Source organism: Schistocerca serialis, chromosome 7 (assembly GCF_023864345.2).
Source record: "Schistocerca serialis cubense isolate TAMUIC-IGC-003099 chromosome 7, iqSchSeri2.2, whole genome shotgun sequence".
NCBI lineage: Eukaryota > Metazoa > Arthropoda > Insecta > Orthoptera > Acrididae > Schistocerca > Schistocerca serialis.
The window spans coordinates 295,636,074-295,658,641 of NC_064644.1; positions in this window are offsets into that span (position 1 = coordinate 295,636,074).

Consider the following 22,568-nt stretch of genomic DNA (forward strand, 5'->3'; position numbering starts at 1 on the left):
CCTCCAAACTATATCTGATGAAAAGGATATGAAAGCAAAAATGAGAGAGATCGTAGCTCATATGGAGGTTTACCAACAGTCGTTCTTCCGCGAACCATTCGCGACTAGAACAAAAAAATAGGGAGGGAAATGTTAGTATTACACAAAGTGCCCTCCATCACACACCAGACAAAAAAGGGATTTCATATTGAAATGCCGTTTATTTCTGAGCTAAGCTGAAACCTTCATGTCTGTCCCAACGGAAATTTAGCTTAGAATCAATTACAAAATTTTTATGGAACAGACAAACAAAAATGCGAGGTACTGAAAACTTGTTAACAACCCCTAATAACTCGTAGACAAAGTACGTGCAGAATTAATAAAACACCTTGGCGACGATTCCTCCAAATATTCAGCAAGTGCCTGGGAATGTTCAAGATTCCAAATCTCTGGACACAAGCTCATCTTATTGCTTTGTTCAAGCCCAGAAAATGAAAATAACCCGGCGACCCGAAAAATGTTTGGTCTATTTGCTCTGCTATTCGTTCAATCTATCTGAACGAATTCTTTTGGCCTGGCTCGCCCCGCTCATCGAAGACAAGCTCATTAGTGAACAAGCTTCCGGATTGTGTGGTCTTAAATTGCACATAGCTGCTTTTGAATATTACCCAGCATGTCGAAGACAGCTCCGGGAAAGGTCTCGTCACCGGAGTTGCTTTGTATACCTGAGTGCGGCCTATTTCGCTGCAAACATCATATTTCTCCCAAAGATGTGGGACACTACAAATGATTACAGTTTTTTGAAGAACATTGTATAGCTGCTCAGCAACAGAAGATTTTATGTTAGCTTCTTATAGACCAAAATTCGGCCATGCAAACAAAAAATGGTCTTCCCCAAAGAAGCGTTCTAGCTCCCACACTATTTAATTTGTCTATTAGCGACCTCATTTATTTACGCCGACTATCTGGCTCTCTTGGCTCTGTACAAGACATTTGAAGGTATCAAAAGACAACCTTCGTTTACTCTTGACGACGTGGTGGAGTGATGGGAAGCCAACATTCTGAAGCTTAACCTTATCATAGCAGTAGTCAGTGGTTTCCAGTTCTGCAAGAAACATACCAAGTTAGAAGTCTCGTGGCTGGGAACTCTTGTCAGTCACTGCTCTGACATTCAAGGAGCAATGTCATAGTGTCAGAATGGAGTTGGCAGCACGAAACAATACCTTATGAAAACTCACAGGAACAAGATGGGGAGGAAGCCGAAACGTGCTTCGGACTTTGGCTCTAGCCTTGGGCTTCTCGGCACCACAATGTGCTTCCCCTGCGTGGTACCAATCTTGCCTCTTGAAACAAGTTTATATTGCTTTCCACAAAACTTGCCGCCAAGTGACTGGATGCTTGAGACGAACTGCAGTCTGAAAGATCCAAGTTCTGGCCGGAACAGCACAATCCGAAATCGGACGGATTATACAGTAAAATCTGAAACGATCAAAGTCAACGCTGATGATCGACAGCCTCTTCATTGCCATATGTAATAAAACGTTATATTTACCCACAGACTCCATGTAGGTACCTCTACAAGGAGCTAGGCATTTTAACCTCACAGTCACAATACGTGTAATTGCCAATGAAATTCGTCATAAATAATCCATAACAATTTGGGGAAAAGAGTGACGTTCCAAGATGCTTCTCCATGCATGTGTAAAATGAATGTGAGCAACGGAAAATACTGAACGCGGAAATGAAGATTTGGCCATGTCTGACTACCCCCTGAAGCAGATCTTAGGCTCTATTAATGGTGGTATTATCTCCGCCTTCTTGCTCTTTAACATATAAATTACAACATAGACATAAACGAATGATTAAGGCAACTAGTAACAACAAAATGATAAATGCTGATTCTACTTATACATTTATTGTAGATTAAAACCGCTTTATGTATTACTAATGTATATATATATCTATGTCCAATGGACATAAAGAGATAAAAATGAATTTCCTAACTAATATGATCGATAAGTTGACCAAATCGCCCCTTTTTATGGTTACGCGATCTAATATAAACAACGCGAGATGAGTAACATCATCTACGTACCAAACACTAGGAGATACTACGTTCAAAGATGATCTACAGTGGTGTGCAACCTCAGCGGAAATATTCGTAAAAGTAGTCGGCTGCTGTGAGCGAGCGGTTCTAGGGTGGCAGAAGGCAGTCCTCTGACTAGTATAAACTTATACTGTCTTCTCCTCTCTGTGTTCTACAGACGAGAAACACGAACTCCCGGGCACAAGGACGGAATTCGAATAACGTCTCTACAACTCTACGTGAGTACAGCCAGAAGTGCTCTCAATCACTATAAATAATAATGTCGTAAGACTAGGGCCTCCCGTCGGGTATACCGTTCACCTGGTGCAAGTCTTTCGATTTGACGCCACTTCGGCGACTTGCTCGTCGATGGGGATTACATGATGATGATTAAGACAACACAACGCCCAGTCCCTGAGCGGAGAAAAATCTCCGACCCAGCCGGGAATCGAACCCGGCCCTTAGGATTGACAGTCCGTCACGCTGACCGCTCAGCTACCGGGGGCGGACCTCTCAATCACTGAATGATGCGTACTCAATGACGACTGACTACCTGGAGGCGAAGTTCAGAATCACATAAGTTCACAACAGTCCCGTGTCTAACCGTTCTAACTATAAAATCTCCGCAGAGCAAAGACAGCAAGTCTGTCTGTACCAACAAAAGCTGATACTGAGTGACCGTCAGACATGGGGCTTCAAAACGGAAAACCTCTTTCTCTCCACCACTGGCTTCCCAGCAAACCTCGGCTCCCCAACCGTCGTAATTGCAGAAGGCGAATCCTAAATTCTTGAAACCACAGAATATTCTCCCTCTCTACAGGTTCTTCCAAACGCCGACCAACCATATTTTGATCTTTTGTCGTCCAGCGCTGAAAGTTTGCAAGGAAATTCCTATACCCGTTAATTAGGAATTCATACAATGGTACGCTTCTCAGAGTAAAAATCCTCGGAAATATCCAAGCCTGCTTGATTTCTGAGGTAATGCTTCCTTGTTCCTCTCTGCTGCATCCAAGATTTTCAGAGTTTCTGAAGTATTACCTGGTTATCCTTCCGGCCCCACTACAATACCGGCGGTCCTCTGCCTGTCTTGGGTTACTTCCTGTGTTTAAGCAGGACCAACACCTGTGCGGGATTTTCCTCCCAGAGCCTGAGTTGCTCCTGCCAGCCGGCCGTGGGGGCCGAGCGGTTCTAGGCGCTACAGTCTGGAACCGCGCGACCGCTACGGTCGCAGGTTCGAATCCTGCCCCGGGCATGGATGTGTGTGATGTCCTTAGGTTAGTTAGGTTTAAGTAGTTCCAAGTTCTAGGGGACTGATGATCTTAGAAGTTAAGTCCCATAGTGCTCAGTGCCATTTGAACCATTTTTTGCTCCTGCCATTTCATTTTCACTGGCGTTCTAACCTCTACTAGTATAGACAATCATTCATTACACCTTTTTGGTAATAAAGACACTCCATCACTTTTCATGCAATAAGCATTAACAACTATTTACAAGGTGTACGTGACAGTGTCAGTCTTCTATAAATATTCACATATACAATGTACAACCTATCAAATGATACCTAATTGCGGTTGTAAATCACGGCGAAGTATGTAGATGAGTGTTTGTAAGGTCTGAAATTATAGCCACCTTACAATACTCCCACCTAATGAACTATTTTGTATTAGGATGGGGTAATTCTTATAGTATTATCTTATCTAGTACAAAATAACGTAAACAACAATTGTCTGTACAACCAAACTAATAAGAACACGAGGGCAGAGGAACAATTGAATTATGATACGTTCTTCGGCAGTCATTCTGTGTTTATTCATGGGCTTACTGCCATAAATTTAGTTACTACATGTTTATTATTTAATCTGTCTGCTCCTTATATTTCGAACACTTTTTTGAAATATTGGAATATACAATAACACACAAAATAACAAATGTTGTCAAAGGAAATTTAACTAACATTACAAATTTTTACTATCTTTCAAAAATGGCACTTCCCATCTTTCTTTAGACTTAAGGCCCATACTCTCTGTCATTCATCTATCCCATGGCTTACCGATGGCGTTCCGCTTTTCTCTGCAGCTGGGCCGTTAGCCTCCTGTTCCATCCGCACATCACGTTGTTGCTTCCAGTGTGTCTCGCAAAAGTTTTTTTTTGTGAAACCTGTACATACTAATACATACAATTAGTTTCTGATTCACAAATTCTATACAATAAGTAACACAAGATCATTGACAAGTTTCTATTATGAAACATATAATTTTTTGCTTTTTTTCTTTTATTATTTTTTAAGATGCACTCACCAGTGAGGTAATTTATCTTTACTTTTATTGTTGTTCTAGCTGTACAATCAGCCAAGATGCTCACTTATTTCTCTTATTATTCTGATCAAAATTTCATGTACAAAGTTAATGTTAATTATAAAAGAATATATTCCTCAACCTATATAATTTAATTATTAAATATTTGTCGGTATCAGTATAGCTATGAAAAATACATGTTCATTAGTTATCCACAGTAGAATTATAATGATCACCAGATCCCAATGTTAATAATTGCAAATACTACTTCTTAAACTACTGGCCAGTAGGATGTTTATATTAGTCTAACTACAACCCTGTTCAAAGTACTACACTGTCGTCCGAACTGATGGCCCTTGGATTTGACATGGATGTCGTTGCGACTATCTGTGAACAATAAGGTGCACATCTGCACAAACATAGATAAATGGATGATTAGGCAGGCCTCTTCACCATTTCATGCTTTGGCTTGCTTCCTGCGGACAATCATAAATTACATAGCAAGTTTAGCACAAAATTACTGATACTTTCTTTAATCATACTGTCACGTACCTTCTTTCATGTTTTTACTCAGTAATACCTTCTCTGTCACTGTCCTTTTTCCGGAGCTGCTGCTTTTCGTTAACTCTTCCTTTTATGTTAATAAAGTTACATTTTATTTTACTAGTGGTACCTGAAAATACAACGATTTTAGTGCACTATAACATATCCCTTCAGTGCAATAACTTAACTTAATTGCTAACTATATACAATATACTTTACTTTCGCCATACAGGCTTACTTTAATTCTTCCCATTTATTCTATAAATGGTTGAGATACCTTACATGATGGAGTCCCAAAGATTTTTTACATATCTTCCCAGGGTTAGGTGGTCTAACTTCAGTTGATTGTCCACGATTCCTGTTGTTATTCATTCCACCCCGTCCTTGGTCAGACCGTTGACGAGTTTCTCTATTGTCACCCCACGATGCGCCATCTGCGTTCATTTTGTTGCCTATATTCTCTGCCATAATTCTGCACTGTACATTGTTCCCACTACGATGTCTGTGGCCCATGTCTTGGTGAGGCCGGCCGATTTACATTGTTTTGTCAGTTGTGGCTTCTACTATTCCCTCCGTTCTTCTTCCTTCTTTCACTTTGAACGTGTCTCTGCCTCTACCACGATTCTTACTTATTCCGTGTTCACTTGGACTCCCTATATCAGAGCCCCGTATGTTTATGATTGCCTCAGTGCGTCTCTGTTCCCCATCTTCGCTATCAGACCACCCACCACGGGATTGATTGTGTCTATGATCCTCAAAATGTTCCCTTGGGTTGGTATTCCGCTCACCTGTGCCTTGTACTGCTAAGAAAGCTAACTCTTTCTCATCCCATAGGCTTTCTTGACTACACCATGTATCTGCCATTTCTATATTGTTATAACTAGTGATCTGTTATGCTACTAAGGGCGCTTTCGCCCAGGATATCATGGAGTGATCCCTGACAACAGTCCTCTCTTAAAAGTACACACGATTTACACTACGCACATTTATTATGTAATGGGGATGTAACACAAAACATCTACAGCAAACAAGCTAAACTAATGGCAAATCGTGAACGAGCAGTGTGATTACAATACAAACAAAATACAATGACAAACGACATAGCATAAATATCAATAATTTGCAGCCAGCGGACTGACGTGCAATGCCTCTGAAAAGAAATACAATAATATATAAAAATATTGCTTTTTATATTATCACGTGACTTTACCACTGCAAACTATACATGCAAGCTGGTGATCACTATTAATAACACCTGAACATTGTAAATGGGAAAAATTCTTTTTGAAAATTTCCGAGGTTTCAAACCACTTTATGACTAATATCAGACGACTCTAATAGGATCCTGGCAGGGTCGTTATATCCAAGATGCTACTCCAGGGAGATGTAAAATGAATGTTTGCAATGGAGAATACTGAATGCAAAAATGAAGATTTGGCCATGTCTGACTACGCCCTGGAACAGTTCTTAGGATCTCTTAATGGTGATATTATCTCTTCTTTCTTGCTCTTTAACTTATAAATTGCAACGTAAACATAAATGAATGATTAAGGGAATTAGTAACTACAAAATGATAAATGCTGATTCTGCTTATACATTTATTGTAGATTAAAACCCCTTTATATATTACACATATTTATATATCAATGTCCAATGGATATAAAGAGATACAAATGAGTTTACAAACTTATATGATTGACCAATTGTCCAAATCTGCCCCTTTTTATGGCTACGTGGTCTAATATAAATAACACTAGATGACTGACATCATGTATATACCAAACACTAGAAGACACTATTTTCAAAGATGTTCTACAGTGGTGTGCAACCTCAGTGGAAATAAAAATTATGTCATCACAGCTGTTTTGCTTTATAGCCTTAATAAGTCAAAGCAATTAGCAGTATCACCGTATGTATGTCCGATGCATTGGAGTGATGATTCTCGTACAAGTCTATGACGATGGAGGAAGTCCAGCCACCAAATATTTTTAAAAAATCTCATTCAAACACTAGTATGCAGAAGACGGTCGTCTGACTAGTATAATCTAATACTGTCTGTTCCTCTCTGTGTTCTACAGACGAGAAACGCGAACTCCCAGCCACAAGGACGGAGTTCAGATAACGTCTCAATGTGCGTATGGGCAGAAGAAGTGCTCTCAATCACTGAACGCTGCGCACTCAAGGACGTCTCCATACCCAGAAGGGAAGTCGAGAATCACATAAGTTCACAACAGAACCGTGTCTAAGCGTTCTAACTATAAAATCTCCTGAGAGCAAAGACAGCAAGTCTGTCTGTACCAACAAAAGCTGATACTGAGGGACTGTCAGACACGGTCACTCAAAACGGAAAACCTCCACCACTGGCTTCCCAGCAAAGCTAGGCTTCCCTCCCTCGTAATTGCACAAGGCGAACCCTAAATTCTTAAAACCACAGAATATTCTCCCTCTTTACAGGTTCTTCCGAACGCCGACCAACCATATTTTAATCTTTTGTCATTCAGCGTGGAAAGTTTGTGAGGAAATTCCTATACCCGTTAATTAAGAATTCATACAATGGTATGGTTCTCAGAGTAGCAATCCTCGGAAATGACCCAGCCTGCATGATTTCTGAGGTAACACTTCCTCGTCCCTCTCTGCTGCGTCCAAGATTTTCAGAGTTTCCAAAGTATTATCCGGTTATCCTTCTGGCCCCACTACAATATCAGCCGGCTGTGGCTGCAGCGCTCAGTTGCCTCGACCATTGGTCTTGGGCTACTTCCTGTATTGAGCAGGACCAACACACCTGTGCGGGCTTTTCCATCCAGGTCCTGAATTACACCTGCCGTTTCATTTCAACTGGCGTTCCAACCTCTACTAGTATAGTCAATCATTCATTACACCGTTTTGATAATAAAGACGTGCCATCACCTTTCATGCAATAAGCTTTAACAACTATTTACATGGTGTAAATAATCATGTATACGATGTACAACCTTTCAAATGGTATCTAATTCCAGTTGTAAATCACGGTAAAGTATGTAGATGAGTGCTTGCAAGGTGTGAAATTGTAGCCACCTTACAATGTCCATACCTACAACACTAGAGGCAAAAATGGCTTTAGTACCCATTATTAAATATGTCAGTGGCTCAGAAATGCTTCAGTATGCAGCAACAAAAATATACAAGCTAACAAGGGAACCTCCCCATCGCACCCCCCTCAGATTTAGTTATAACTTGGCACAGTGGATAGGCCTTGATAAACCGAACACAGATCAATTGAGAAAACAGGAAGAAGTTGTGTGAAACTGTGAAAAAGTAAGCAAAATATACAAACTGAGTAGTCCATGGGCGACATAGGCAACATCAAGGAGCGCGTGAGCTGAGGAACGCCGTGGTCTCATGGTTGCGTGAGCAGCTGCAGAAGGAGAGGTTCTTGGTTCAGGTCTTCGTACAAGTGAAAATTTTATTTTATTTATTTTTGCATAGTTATTATCTGTCCGTTCGTTCATTGACGTCTCTGTTCACTGCAATAAGTTTAGTGTCTGTGTTTTGCGACCGCATCGCAAAACCGTGCGATTAGTAGACGAAAGAACGTGCCTCTCCAATCGGAACCGAAAACATTTGATCGCAAGGTCATAGGTCAACCGATTCCTCCACAGGAAAACACATATGATATATTCTATACGACACTGGTGACGGCATGTGCGTCACATGACAGGAATATGTTGTCGACCCACCTAACTTGTACACTTGGCGAATGGGTAAAAAGATTCTTCTACCTTGCCCGATTTAGGTTTTCTTGTGGATGTGATAATCACTCCCAAAAAAGTGATGAAAACATAAGAGTTTGTCACATAAACTGAAAATAAAAAATTAAAGTTTTGACTCGATGGAAGATTTGAACCAAGGACCTTTCGTTCCGCAGCTGCTAACGTTACCACGAGAGCACGGCGCTCCTACAATCCCAGTGTCCTTGATGTTGCCTATCTTCCCATGGACTACTCAGTTTGTATATTTTGCTTATTTTTTCACAGTTCCACACAACTTCTTCCTGTTTTCTCAATTGATTTGTGTTCAGTTTTTCAAGGCCTATCCAATGTGCCAACTTATAACTAAATCTGAGGGGGGTGCGATGGGGAGGTTCCCTTGTAAGAAGATGACTGGTACATTGGGACACACCCTGGTCTGCATTGTTTAGTGGTAGACGCACTGGTTTAGAAGTGTGGACACTGACCCATAGCCGGCCACAGTGGCCGTGCGGTTCTGGCACTGCAGTCCTGAACCGCGGGACTGCTACGGTCGCAGGTTCTAATCCTGCCTCGGGCATGGGTGTGTGTGATGTCCTTAGGTTAGATAGGTTTAAGTAGTTCTAAGTTCTAGGGGACTTATGACCTAAGATGTTGAGTCCCATAGTGCTCAAAGCCATTTGAACCATTTTGAACTGACCCTTAACCTACACTCGCTGTTTAGACAGATGTTAATAACTTTGTGTTGTAGTTTTTGACCCCAAATAACAAAAACGATCACAGACTCGTTTACTTCTATGTTTCTTTAAACTGTTGTTAAAGAATAAATAAAGGAAAGAAAACTATTTATAAAAATCAGGCTTTATTCAGAAAGAAAACGTTTTCTTACCATCAACTAAGACACATTAACATTGGGCTCTTAAACAGAGTTTCTGGTAGTAGCTTAAAAAAACAACGAAAATCTATTTCAACGGCTTTCAGAAACATGTTTTGAGATAAAATATGATCAGTTAAGTAAACTAAACAGAAAAAATTAAATTATGACTTTGAATAAAAAATTACAGTAGGTATATGAGCGGTCAACTAAGCACTTATTTTCATCACAATCAAGACATACCTTTTTGTCAGTGGAGTGAATTTGCACATGTACTTCTGACATATGCAACATGTGTAACGTTGTTGCTTTAATTTGCTATGAAAGCGGTTGCATTACTGAGCAACTGTTTCACCAGGTATCCAGTCTAGCTTATCAAATTCCCAACCAGACTAACATTAATTATAATCTTTTAATAGACATACGACAACCGGTGATATATATATATAAAAGAGAATTTAAATAAAAAGAAGTAAATCAGTTTATATTTGGAAATTTATTTTAACATTGATCATTGAAATTTCAGCATATTAAACTTGAGTCATAACTAAGCTGGTGCCTTATCTAGGATTGTGTAATTGTGAGTTTGTAATCTTATGGAACACATCAAATATGGAGCCAAGATTGGGAGACTGCATACAACACTGCATTCATAAAATAACACACGAAGAACGTTGAAACATATGCAAGAGAAAATTAACCATAACCAACCGATTCAATTTTCACCCAAAGAAGTTACGTTCGTAGCGCAATCCTGTCCGTCACGAAATTACCACACACTGGTATACCAAATTCATACTAACTTTCTGTGAAATGTTCCCGAAAAGAATATCTGAGGGCTATTTGATGCTTACACTACATGCTTCACGTGGTCGACTTGGTTTACACAAAGAGTGTAACTCCACAATAATTTTGGTAATTAAAATAAATTACATCGAAACGCGATTTACTAAAGAAAAACCTCGAACTGGTTACTATCGTCTTACTATTAACCTGATGGGTCAAACAACTGTATAAGCACGTGGTACTGGTCTCACAAAGTACACCCCACGTGGGTTTAACATAAAGAAAAGTTGCTATATTGAAAAATATTCTCAAGACGAGACGTTATAATCTCACGCACATTCGCATTTAAGATTGATGATCTTAGTTAGAGTTACTGATCAACACGTGGTTCCACTTTACTCACAAAGTAGTGACAAAGCAACTACCGGAAGATATTCTGAACTTCACACGCGAATTACACTGCGTTGCAGTTTAAGATAACATTAGATATTTTAGAGCTAAACCTGAAATAAAGGTGATTAAATCTTCAGTTAGGCTGAACTTAAGAAATCCATTGTCCTACGGACTTAGCAGACATGCGCTTAGCCGGAGATCTTACCACTTCAGACGCTCGCCACGGACAGACTGTTGTGGTCCCTTCTTGAGGGTGGCTTACCACTGCAAATGGAAGTGGCCAGAGGGGCAGCTTCCTATACCAACATGACAAGGGACTAGCAGGACCATACTAAGGATAGAAACCTCTTTGCTTTCAGAAAGCGTAGCTACCTGTTCCGACGTTGGTCCTACTGTTCTCTAGCAGACAGGCTTGTCTGCTACCCTCAAGCATGCAACTAGAAATACATTTGCGCATTCATCCTCTCACACAGAAGGGAAGAGGGATGACAGTATCTTATCATATACAGTACATAAAAGAAAGCGGATGTAGGTTCCATATGAGACTGTGTGACATGAATTACATATAAACTGTGTTTTAAAGTGTAGTAGTGTGACAGATCGTTCTTGTTTATGCGTAAAAGTAACACGTTCCACTACTCAGTCTCCTCCCAGATAGTCAGAAATGCCACAGTAAATTTAGAAGAGGAATTTATGCCGTAAATAACAACACATTTAAGAAATTAACATGAAAGGAATCCAACAGAGACCTTTCATAACCCCAACGATCCGGGAAAAGACTGTGCAGGGAATTTTCTGGCCAGGCTAGGACATTCCCAAGCAGTCTTCTCACACCCAACTTAAACCAAAAATGTAAAGAAAAGGCAAAAGGTCACCAGCTACTTGCTAAAACACAATAATTGCAACGCATCTTTAGAATCTACCAATTTCAAAGAGAAAAACACCACAATCTGTGACACCTATTTAAAAGATAGTTTAGACCTAATTCGGTCAGCAAGTAAAAACAATGGTTCCTGTGTCATTAATATGAAAACAATTTCTGGTTGTTACCCTTATGGAGTTCACCAGTCTTTGCTCATTGCAAGAGCCAACTGATCACAGGAAAATTTATGACTGTTGATTAACAAGTAAAATTTATGGAAATAGCAAAGGTGCCACAGCAATTAAAAAAAACATGACATAACATCAGTATTATAAAGCAGAACATTACAATGCACAATCCATAAAAGCAAAAAAAAAAAAAAAAAAAAAAAAAGAGAAAAATCATGTTTTACAAAGTGGTTATCGCAAGAAAATTCTATATCTTATAAAACTAATAATTTGTAGAATTAAAATAACTTTATGGCACTAATTTAATCACTCTACTATATTTCAGTTAGTTAGCAAACAATGACCACTGTGTCATTATACTGAAACTACAATTAATTATGTGATTGTTACCCTTAAGGGGTTCCTCACAATAAATATGCCTCATGCAAAGGCTAATCGATCACAGTCCAATGAGAATGAATAGCTATCTAGCTGATAAACGAAGCAATGCCACTTCAATGACTTTACGAAACAAAATATCACAAATGTAATACATCACACAAGAACAAACATTGATCAATAAAACAGCTCTGAAAGTACAGTAGTCAACATCTAAAAAAACACCAATAAATAAAACACCTGCAAAATACAAGAATCAAAGTCCAAAAAAACAATAAATAGAACACCTGCAAAATACAAGAGTCAGTCTAATAAACACCAATAAATCGAACCCCTGCAAAACACACGAGTCAAAGTTTCTCTGACAGAACACATGTATATGCATTGGACTAAGAACCGTATATTCACTGGTCACTGACACACTCAGTAGTTCCACTGTTCCGAGGCACAATATAAGGGGAAAGAGGGGGGGGGGCGGGTTCGTCGCCGCAGCTGTCAGTAGGGATTTTTGTCCATCTGTTGCGTGCAATCCCGCCGTCTCTGCCCTCTCATGAAGTTTCTCTTGGTGGCCCGTGTCACATACATCTCGATTTGGTTCCATGTTTGTGTTGTCAAATTCGTGCGGTATCCTCGTTTGACACGCCAGGTTGATATTCCTGGGCAAGGATGACACTTAATGGCTCTTCTTTGTGCCACCCTTAGCTACCAGAGAACATCGAACTATGATTTACTGTCGCTTGACAGTGGGCATCCGCCAGGAAATGTTGATAGGCGTCGTTGAAGTCTGCCAGTTTCTCTGGACAGTATGTGTCAAAAGGCTCCACGCCCCTTGTGTTGTTACATTCTTGAGTTGTCCTCAATTGGCTCGTCAGTTTGATATTGGGCAAGGATGACACTTAATGGCTCTTCTTTGTGCCACCCTTAGCGACCAGAGAACATCGAACCATGATTTACTGTCGCTTGTTGATAGGCGTCGTTGAAGTCTGCCAATTTCTCTGGACAGTACGTGTCAAAAGGCTCCACGCCCCTTTATCCCCTGTTTTCGGTCGTTTCACCGCGGCCGTCTCGTCACGGTCGCGTGCGTGTGGTACGTTGCCAGCAGATGGATTTCCGCGTGGTGGGCCGCTCGCCCATCTCAGGTCATCGCCTCGACGAAGGGTCGCACTAGGGCGGCCGCCCATTAGCTCCAGGTGCAAGGGAAAGTGTTTGTCGTGTGCCCTTCTTTTATTGTCGACCGCGCTCCCGAAGTGGCCCGGTTGACAGCGTGTCCTGCTGGAAAACCCGGCTGTTTACAACTAGTCCTCCTCCTCGCTGCTCCCGCTGTCTCGTAAGAGTTTGGCCGGTTTGCATTCACGTTCTCAACTGCATTCACAGAAATTGTTCATCATAGTTATGTGATTACAAATGTCATATATAATACTACTTAGTATTGTCTTTCACAATTTTTAAGAACAAAAGTGAGACTTAATTTTTTTTAAATAAAAAAGTTAGATGAATCGACAATATAAAATAAAAGTTAAATGACTTGACAATGTAAAAAACAAAAGTGAAATGACTTGACAGTATAAAAATAAACATTAAATGGACTGACAACATAATATTTAAATCCACATCACTAATGTGGTTGACTTACGTTTTAATAAATCAAATGCTACTTATTAATTCACTAAAATGAATAGGATTATGCCTTGTGCAAGTATAGTCAGGACAGCATAGGGTTCACATGTTATTTACACACACACATGCATGCACACCTGTTGTCTATTCTACAAACTAACTACCCATAAACATGCATTACTCAAAATTTTACTTCAATCCACTACTAGTTAACCCAACAAGCTACTTCAATGCTACTTCAACACAGTGTTTATACCACTACAACATTGTTCTAATTCGTCCTCTTCCTGACGCTCGCCGCATGTGTCTTGTCACATGATAAATATGGAGAACTTTCCTTAAACATACACAGTAAAAGGAACAATGGTTATTTACACGCCAAAACATTTATACCAGTTGACACACCTGATAAGAGGCTCGCAATTATACATTTATCATACTCATATATTCACACATAAAACAGTAAGAAAATTTCATCTAAAATTACGTTAGCACAAGAATTAATCACATAGATGACTCTGAGCAGGGTAAAAACATTTTCCTTATACAGGTTATACTACACTTTCTTACCCATTTCGTTCCTTCTTTAAGTTACCTTTCGCTTCCAAATCAGTTATTTCGCCTGTGGTGGTGATTCTGGATTCATTTCTCATGAATGGCAAAATTGTGGTCTCCTCTATTCTCTAAAACAGTTTCATGTTAACATATTGAACTTACAACAGACACAAAAGATCCGAATCCTCCTGTAGTTTAAATGACAAATGTTTCGCTTCATCCTTATTACCTTAAACCAAGCTTTCCTTCGGTCCCATAATCAAAATTATTTAATCTTCCTCTAACTTCAAGAGGGAAATTTCCTCAGTACAAATCATATAGGCTGCAGTGCATCCCGCACCAGCGTAAACAGTAAGCTGTAATGCTCACAGCATCAGCAAAACACATAAACGTCGCTTTTCTAGGACAAGTATTAAAGCAGAATAATTTTTCAGGCTCTGGCTCAACATCAGTCAAGACTGCAAAAAGGATCCATATTTCCATTCCATTCTCCACTTGCTGGAAAACTGCTCGTCATTTGACTGCCATAATACTATTTCAGGGCCACGTAAATTACACAAACCACAACTCTTCTTCCACCTTGAAGGGAATCAATCTACTTACAAAAACTACAGACAGCACTTTAAGTACTCAGCTATAAAGAACAAAAAAGACATACATCATCAATATTAACATATCATCGCATATTGGGAAGCCAATGGTTAAACAATCGTATTATCGCATCCTGTTTTCAAGATTCCAAACTTACTCATTCCTTTCTCAGAGTTCTCCCATCTTAAAATATTTATACAACACGCATACTATAGTAAGAGATCCTCATTTATACTGACAGATATAGAATAGTAATAGATAGATAGTAGCACTGAAAGCAGAAAATCGGAAACAAGGCTACTAACAGCTGGGGACCTGGGTTTGCCAGTCCCATAATACCCACAGATCGGATATTCCCCTGAGTTTTGCATTAATTCAACACAGATATTGCTTCTCTCAGGAGCGACTCTTTTCAATTCACACAAAAAAAACCATAAGCAGCATTTCACTTGTTCACAAAGAAACCTTATCTTCACATTTCAACCAACCTAATTCCTAATTGCACAGGGAAAAAAAAAAAAACCGCCAACATCACTTCAATCAATCACACAAAGAAGTTACGTTCGTAGTGCAATCCTGTCCGTTACGAAATTACCAGACACTGGTATACTAAATTCATACTTACTTTATGTGAAATCTTCCCGAAAAAAATTGCTGAGGGCTATTTGATGCTTACACCACATGGCTTCACGTGGTCAACTTGGTTTACACAAAGAGGGTAACTCCACAATAATTTTTGATAATTAAAATAAATTACATCGAAACGCGATTTACTAAAGAAAAACCTCGAACTGGTTACTATCGTCTTACTAGACGATAGTAACTAGACTATTTTAGAGCTAAACCTGAAATAAAGGCGATTAAATTTTCAGTTAGGCTGAACTTAAGAAATCCATTGTCCTACGGACTTAGAAGACACGCGCTTAGCCGGAGATCCGACCACTTCAGACGCTTGCCACGGACAGACTGCCTTGGTCCCTTCCTGAGGGTGGCTCACCAATACAAACGGAAGTGGCCAGAGGGGCAGCTTCCTATACCAACATGACAAGGGACGGACAGGACCATACTAAGGATAGAAACCTCTTTGCTTTCAGAAAGTGTAGCTACCTGTTCCGACGTTGGTCCTACTGTTCTCTAGCAGACAGGCTTGTCTGCTACCCTCAAGCATGCAACTAGAAATACATTTGCGCATTCATCCTCTCACACAGAAGGGAAGGGGGATGACAGTATCTTATCATATACAGTACATAAAAGAAAGCGGATGTAGGTTCCATATGAGACTGTGTGACATGAATTACATATAAACATGTTTTGGTAGTTGTTGTGTCTTTCAGGCGTCGGCATAAGTGGCATCGTGACAAATTTGATTTTTTTTTGGCTGTCTCGATCCCACTTACACTTGCACTGCAGATTTGTTCAGCCTACTATTGTTTTCAAAATTGATACAGAGAAGTCCCTAGATAAATTTCTGGAATTCATTCTCCTCTCTTCGATATTTGCTTTGATGAGTGCCATGCCGAGCTGCTTTATAAAATCTTGGTGTAACCTCTCCACAAAATTTATAAAAATAATAATAATGATGATTATTGATAGTGGTTCTGAGCCAAGTGTAACCTCCCCACAAAAAATTAATGAATATAATTAATGTGATTCTTATTTAGTGTAACCTCTCTACAGAATATAATTAAATATTATTTGGTTAATGATTCTAATTTTAGTGTAAGCTCAGAATAAAATTGGTTCCCAATTATAACCTCTGTACAGAAATGCATTCACATTTAATGTACCCACAAAATTCTTTTCTCATTTAATATAAGCTCGAAACAGAAAAATTCCTAAACCTCGTAATAAAAAATAAATTCAGTAACCCGGTAGAATCTGGATGATTGCAGCGCTGCGTAATGGCCCTGTAAGATCATTCTGAATATAAAAAAAGGAAAATTCTTACCTCAATAAAAACGGTGAATATATCTGCTCTTATATAATTTTTTTTTTTTTTTTTTTTTTTTTTTTTTTGGGACAGCTCTGTGCAATGCTGCCCGATAGATTTGTCATTTATGAAAGGAAGCAAATGATTTGTCTTTTGCAACAATCGGAATGATCATGCATTAAAAAAATTAAATTCTTTAAATTGAAATGAATGCTTGTTAGAAATTAGACAAAGATTATTATTAGGACATTTTCAAAAGATTTACATGTGAGTTTACATAATGTTACTAGATATGCGTGAGGCTGCTTTTTTTTACCTTATACAATAATACTCAGGCTCCGGCATCGCTGCACCAGGACCGGCCCAACCAACATGATACACCAGACTGCACTGACAAGCGCAGACAGGCGACTGCTCGCTAGCAACAACTTACTGCTACACAGTTCGTACTGCAGTTAACACTGCTCTTTGGTCTCAGATTCTCTTATAGCTTACATATCGCAAACATCACATACCTCTTACATAACCCTCCACTGGGGGGGCAAAAATTTGGCAGCGATGGTGAGTCAATTGGACTTGCCATGAGCAACAAATTTTTCTAAAATCTACTTAATTAACTAAGTTGACAGTCACAGAGTATATACATATATATAAGTACAGAACATAAAATGAAATAGAGTGCACATGCACTGAGTACAGAACATATCAAGAAATCACAAAATATATACGCAATTTTTCTTAATTAACTAAGTTTACAGTCACAGAGTATATACATATATATAAGTGCATAACATGAAATGAAATATAGTGCACATGCACTGAGTACAGAACATATCAAGCAATGACAAAATGTATCCGCAATGAGTACAAATCATATTAACAAATGACATAAAGGGCATACACACTGTAGTACAGAACATATCAAGCAATGACAAAATGTATACGCAATGAGTACAAAACATATTAACAAATGACATAAAGTGCATATGCACTGTAGTATTTTTTTGTTACCATTTTACTAGAACTAGGATAGGAAAGGGAAGGACTGGTTCATGGTTGTAGCACAGTAGGTTGCACGTAGCTGCACTGAAAGTCCATATCTTTCTACAGAAGCACAACACCAAATGAGACAATCTGAAGTTCTCCTCCCTGAAGTATTAATCAGTGTAGCCAAGACACTGAAATGTCGTATTAATATTCCATGTTATCATTTTGGTAGTACATTAGGTACACCAAACAGTGGAACCATAGTAACATCTCCATTGTTCAAGGTGGTGGACACCATGATGCGTCAACACCACACTCATTCACCAACGTAGAATTAGTGCAGAAACCAAATATAGTGCTCCGTGATCATAAGGATAGGCAGGACAAACGTATATTGCAGTTATTTCTGGTAATTAGGTCAGAAGGTGAAGGACATTAAGTCTCATACTAGGCATCATTGAGAATTACACTAGTCTATCAAACGATTTGACTAATTGTTGGCACTCATCGCCTAGTTACTGAACACTTCTGTACTATGTATGAAGTATTACAGAATAATGTTTATAAATCATCTGATTACAGTGAACATTGGCACTCATTGGCCAGTTACAAACTATCAGAAGTCATCATTCAAAACAGGAGCTAATTAATGGCATAATATTAACATAATTCACCTAGTTATAGTAATCATTGGCACTCATTGGCCAGTTACAAAACATATAGCAAGTATTGAATAGTACAAAACATTTTTCATAATTCAAGTGACAGACAACATATTTAAAATAATTAATGGCACTCATTGGCCAGTTACAAAGTATTCTTATATATTTATAAAACGTTATTCAGTATTATTCAGAAGTTATCATTCAAAATGAGAGTTAATTGTTGGCATAGCATTTATAGAGTATAACAAAAATATTATTTACAGAAATTATTGGCATAGTATTTATGCATTATTACAAAGCATCATTCAGTATTACTCAGAACTGATCATTCCAGTGACATAGGACATATTGAAAATGTAACATACTGTAACTATTATTCAAGGTCTGTGACTAGAAAACATCATTTAGTATTACTCAGAACTGATCATTCCAGTGACATAGGACATATTGAAAATGTAACATACTGTAACTATTATTCAAGGTCTGTGACTAGAAAACATTATTCAGTATTACTCAGAACTGATCTTAAACTGGTAGCATTATTTGGGACTGGTAATACATTTTTTTGTGTGCTAGCAATGCATTGCATTGGGATCGATAATTAATTGCTGGGGCATAAAAATATTTGTTTTTGACTTATTGCTGCAAATAAAGATTATTAACATCATTCGTCATGAGTCAGCTGTGGCAAGGTTTTGAAACAAGTAGAGTATATGGGATCACATTCCTGAATAACACACACAGATGGGTAAAATAAAAAATTCAAGTACTAGGACAGGTTTAATGATTAACTGCTTATAGCATATTAATTTCATGAATAGCTTCTCCCAGAAAAAATACAAAATGGATTATTAAGCTGAAAGAAGAAATGCATATTATGCTGAAAAGTAGTGAACTTCGAATTAACAGGCAATGAAATGTGTATTCAATATATATGTACTCTAGCTGTCCTTTCCAAAACCTTCAGTCATTATACCATGCGACATAAGACATATTGTCAAAACGAACTGCAACAAATACTTAAATAACTACATAGCATTTTTTAACTAACAGTAAATATATATACTTCCTCATTATTCTCATCTGCAAAGAAAAACTTCATTACTCATATTACCATAATTTCATTACTATCATCACCTGCAAAGAAAAACTTCATTATTCATATTACCACATTCTTCATCACTATTCATCATCATTCATTATCATCTGCAAAAAGACACTTCATTATTCATTATTCATATTACCATTTACTTCATACAACTATTCATAGCATAGAGTTCCTTATTTCTAGCATATTTCATCACTAAAACTAAGATGTGTGGTTCTGTCTGACAGCCTGCATCAATCGCCTGAAAGAAAAAATTAGTTAAGACTGCTATCATACGACGTGTATAGTATATTCATGTTAACGTTTATTAATTCGGATCCATTTACTCTTCCTGATGAGGTACTGCATCTTCTTTCGTTCATTCCGAAGGTGAACTTCCCATTTCATAGTAATCCACTGTGGTTTGTTTCATTTATTTCTTTTACACGTTATTGCTTTCTGAAAATGATGAACAATGATTAATGTCTTGCATTTAAATCATATACCCATTAAATAAAAACTAGTTTCTAGTGATATAATTAAGCATACAGCATAGCATGACAGAGAACGTAATATGTCAAAAACACATACAGTGTGCAGGTGCAAAAATGTGCAGAGAGTATCATAATGTAGTAGCAAAAATATGTAAAATAGTCACGATGTTGAGATAGGCAAAAATGTCAAAGTCAATTGGTGTTTGTTATATCTTAAAGATTTCATAGTGCATACAAAGAAACAGGAAAACAATCATACATACATAAAAAATGGAAAATGTGCTCGGTCTGATGTGTAACGACAAGAAAAGCGACCTGCTAACCCTACCTTGCCGGGCACTTGCCAAGAAAAAATATGATAATCATCAGTAAGTAATCACATAGATATAATTGCATAAGTGGTCATAAAATGTGTAAGTTTATTTGGATAAATGTGCACGGTCTGATGTGTAACGACAAGAAAAGCGACCTGCTAACCTTACCTTCCCGGGCACTTGCCAAGAAAAAATATGATAATCATCAGTAAGTGTTCATATAAATATAATTGTGTAAGCGGTCATATAAAAATCAGGAAACGGCATTACGGTGTGATAAATCATAAAGTATGTTCATTCAATAAAGGGTTTAATATTGGAGGCATGGTGATTGCCTTTACTTTTTCTCGTTCTCAGAGTTTCGACGTGTACGACATTGGGGTGAGGAATGCTGCGAATTCTATATGGACCTGCGTATAGAAGTTCAAATTTACTACATCTACTATTTCCTCTGTCAGATAAATAGTGTGTACGCACCAATAACTTCTGTCCAATGTGAAAGTCATGGCGTGTACGAAACTGTTTTTGCTGTCTTCTCCGGCGCTCTGCGGCACGTTTGATGTTGTTCAGCGCAATGTCAATTATTTCAAGGTGTCGTAGTCGACGAGATGTAGCAAAGGATACTAATTCTTTAATTTGTTAGGTGGTTCAACATTTTTTCAGTATAGCAGTCGGAGATAGCATAGTAGATTCATTTGGTATCGAGTTAATTACATCCTGGAATGAGAGTATTTGTGTGTCCCAATCAATATGTTTTTTATGGCAGTATATTCTACACAGTTTACCAATTTCTTTCATTAGTCGTTCACAAGGGTTCGAAGAAGCATGGTATTTGGATATATAGATCGGAGAAATGTTTCTTGTTCGTAACATACGTGTCCATATAGCAGATCGAAATTGTGGTCCATTGTCGGAAATTACTTTCAATACATGCCCTACATGAAATAAAAAATGTTTTACAAATGCTGTCGAGACAGATTTTGCTAAATCTATTATAATTACTGTTTGCTAAATCTTGCTACTGCTGTAGCTTTGCGTAACGGAGTGAAGGTAACAAATTTTGAAGTGAGTTCAACTGCGACAAAGATGTAGCAAAAACCTCTATTAGTTCTGGGAATCGGACCAAAAATGTCTACAGCGGCCATGTGTCTCAATTTAACAGGTACAATGGGATGTAACGGAGGAGAATGTGAAGTCGTGTCTGACTTAGCTTTCTGGCAGATTTTACATGACGCTAAAACTCGTCGAATACGTTTCTCCATGTTGGTAAAATAACAGTTCTGTCTCAGTATTAGAAAACATTTTCTGGCTCCATAATATGCGTAACTTAAATGAGTATACCAAATTAATTTGTTAACAAGCTCGTCAGGAACGCATAGTAACCAGTTGTTGCCGTCAGGGTGAGAGCGGCGAAACAGAATATTATTGCGTACAGTGTAATGGTTTCTTATGGTAACATTATTCCTGTCTTGCCAAAGGCGTTTTATTTCTTTCCATACGTTGTCTTTACTCTGCTCTTGTGCTATGTCTCGTAATGACGACGAAATGAAATTTTCAAATGCAACTTGTTGAATATACATGACGCTGAAATTTGCTTTGCAGAAGTTGGTTGCGATGTCTTGCTGATTGTTGCTGAGAGAACGGGATAATGCGTCTGCTACAATATTTTGTGTACCGGGAAAGTGAATAATTGTAAAACTAAATTCCTGTAAATAAAGTTTCCATCCGCTTAATCTGTCGTGTGTAAATTTAGCGGAAAGTAAAAACTGTATAGCTCTATGATCTGTGTAAACGGTAGTGTGTCTTCCATAAAGAAAATGCCTAAATCTCGTAAATGCCCATACGACACATAATGTTTCAAGTTCTGTAACAGAATAATTGCGTTCAGCAGGTGACAGAATGCGACTCGCAAAGGCGATGTTTTTAATTACTGTTGTACCATCTTCTTCAATTTCCTGAAAAATGTGTACGCCTAAAGCGGTGTTAGAACTGTCAGTAGCAATGGAAAAATTTCTAGTAAGATCTGGATGTGATAAAAGTGGTGCATTCAACAAAGCTTCTTTCAGATTCTCAAATTCAGAATGTTGGTTTTTCATGTAAAAGTGTGTCTCAGATGTCGTCAAAAGTAATAACATTTTCGTGAACAAGATTTTCTGTATGTCACAAGTATTGCTTACGTTGCTGGAAGATGCAACCTATACTGTATCTAGTCAAATTATT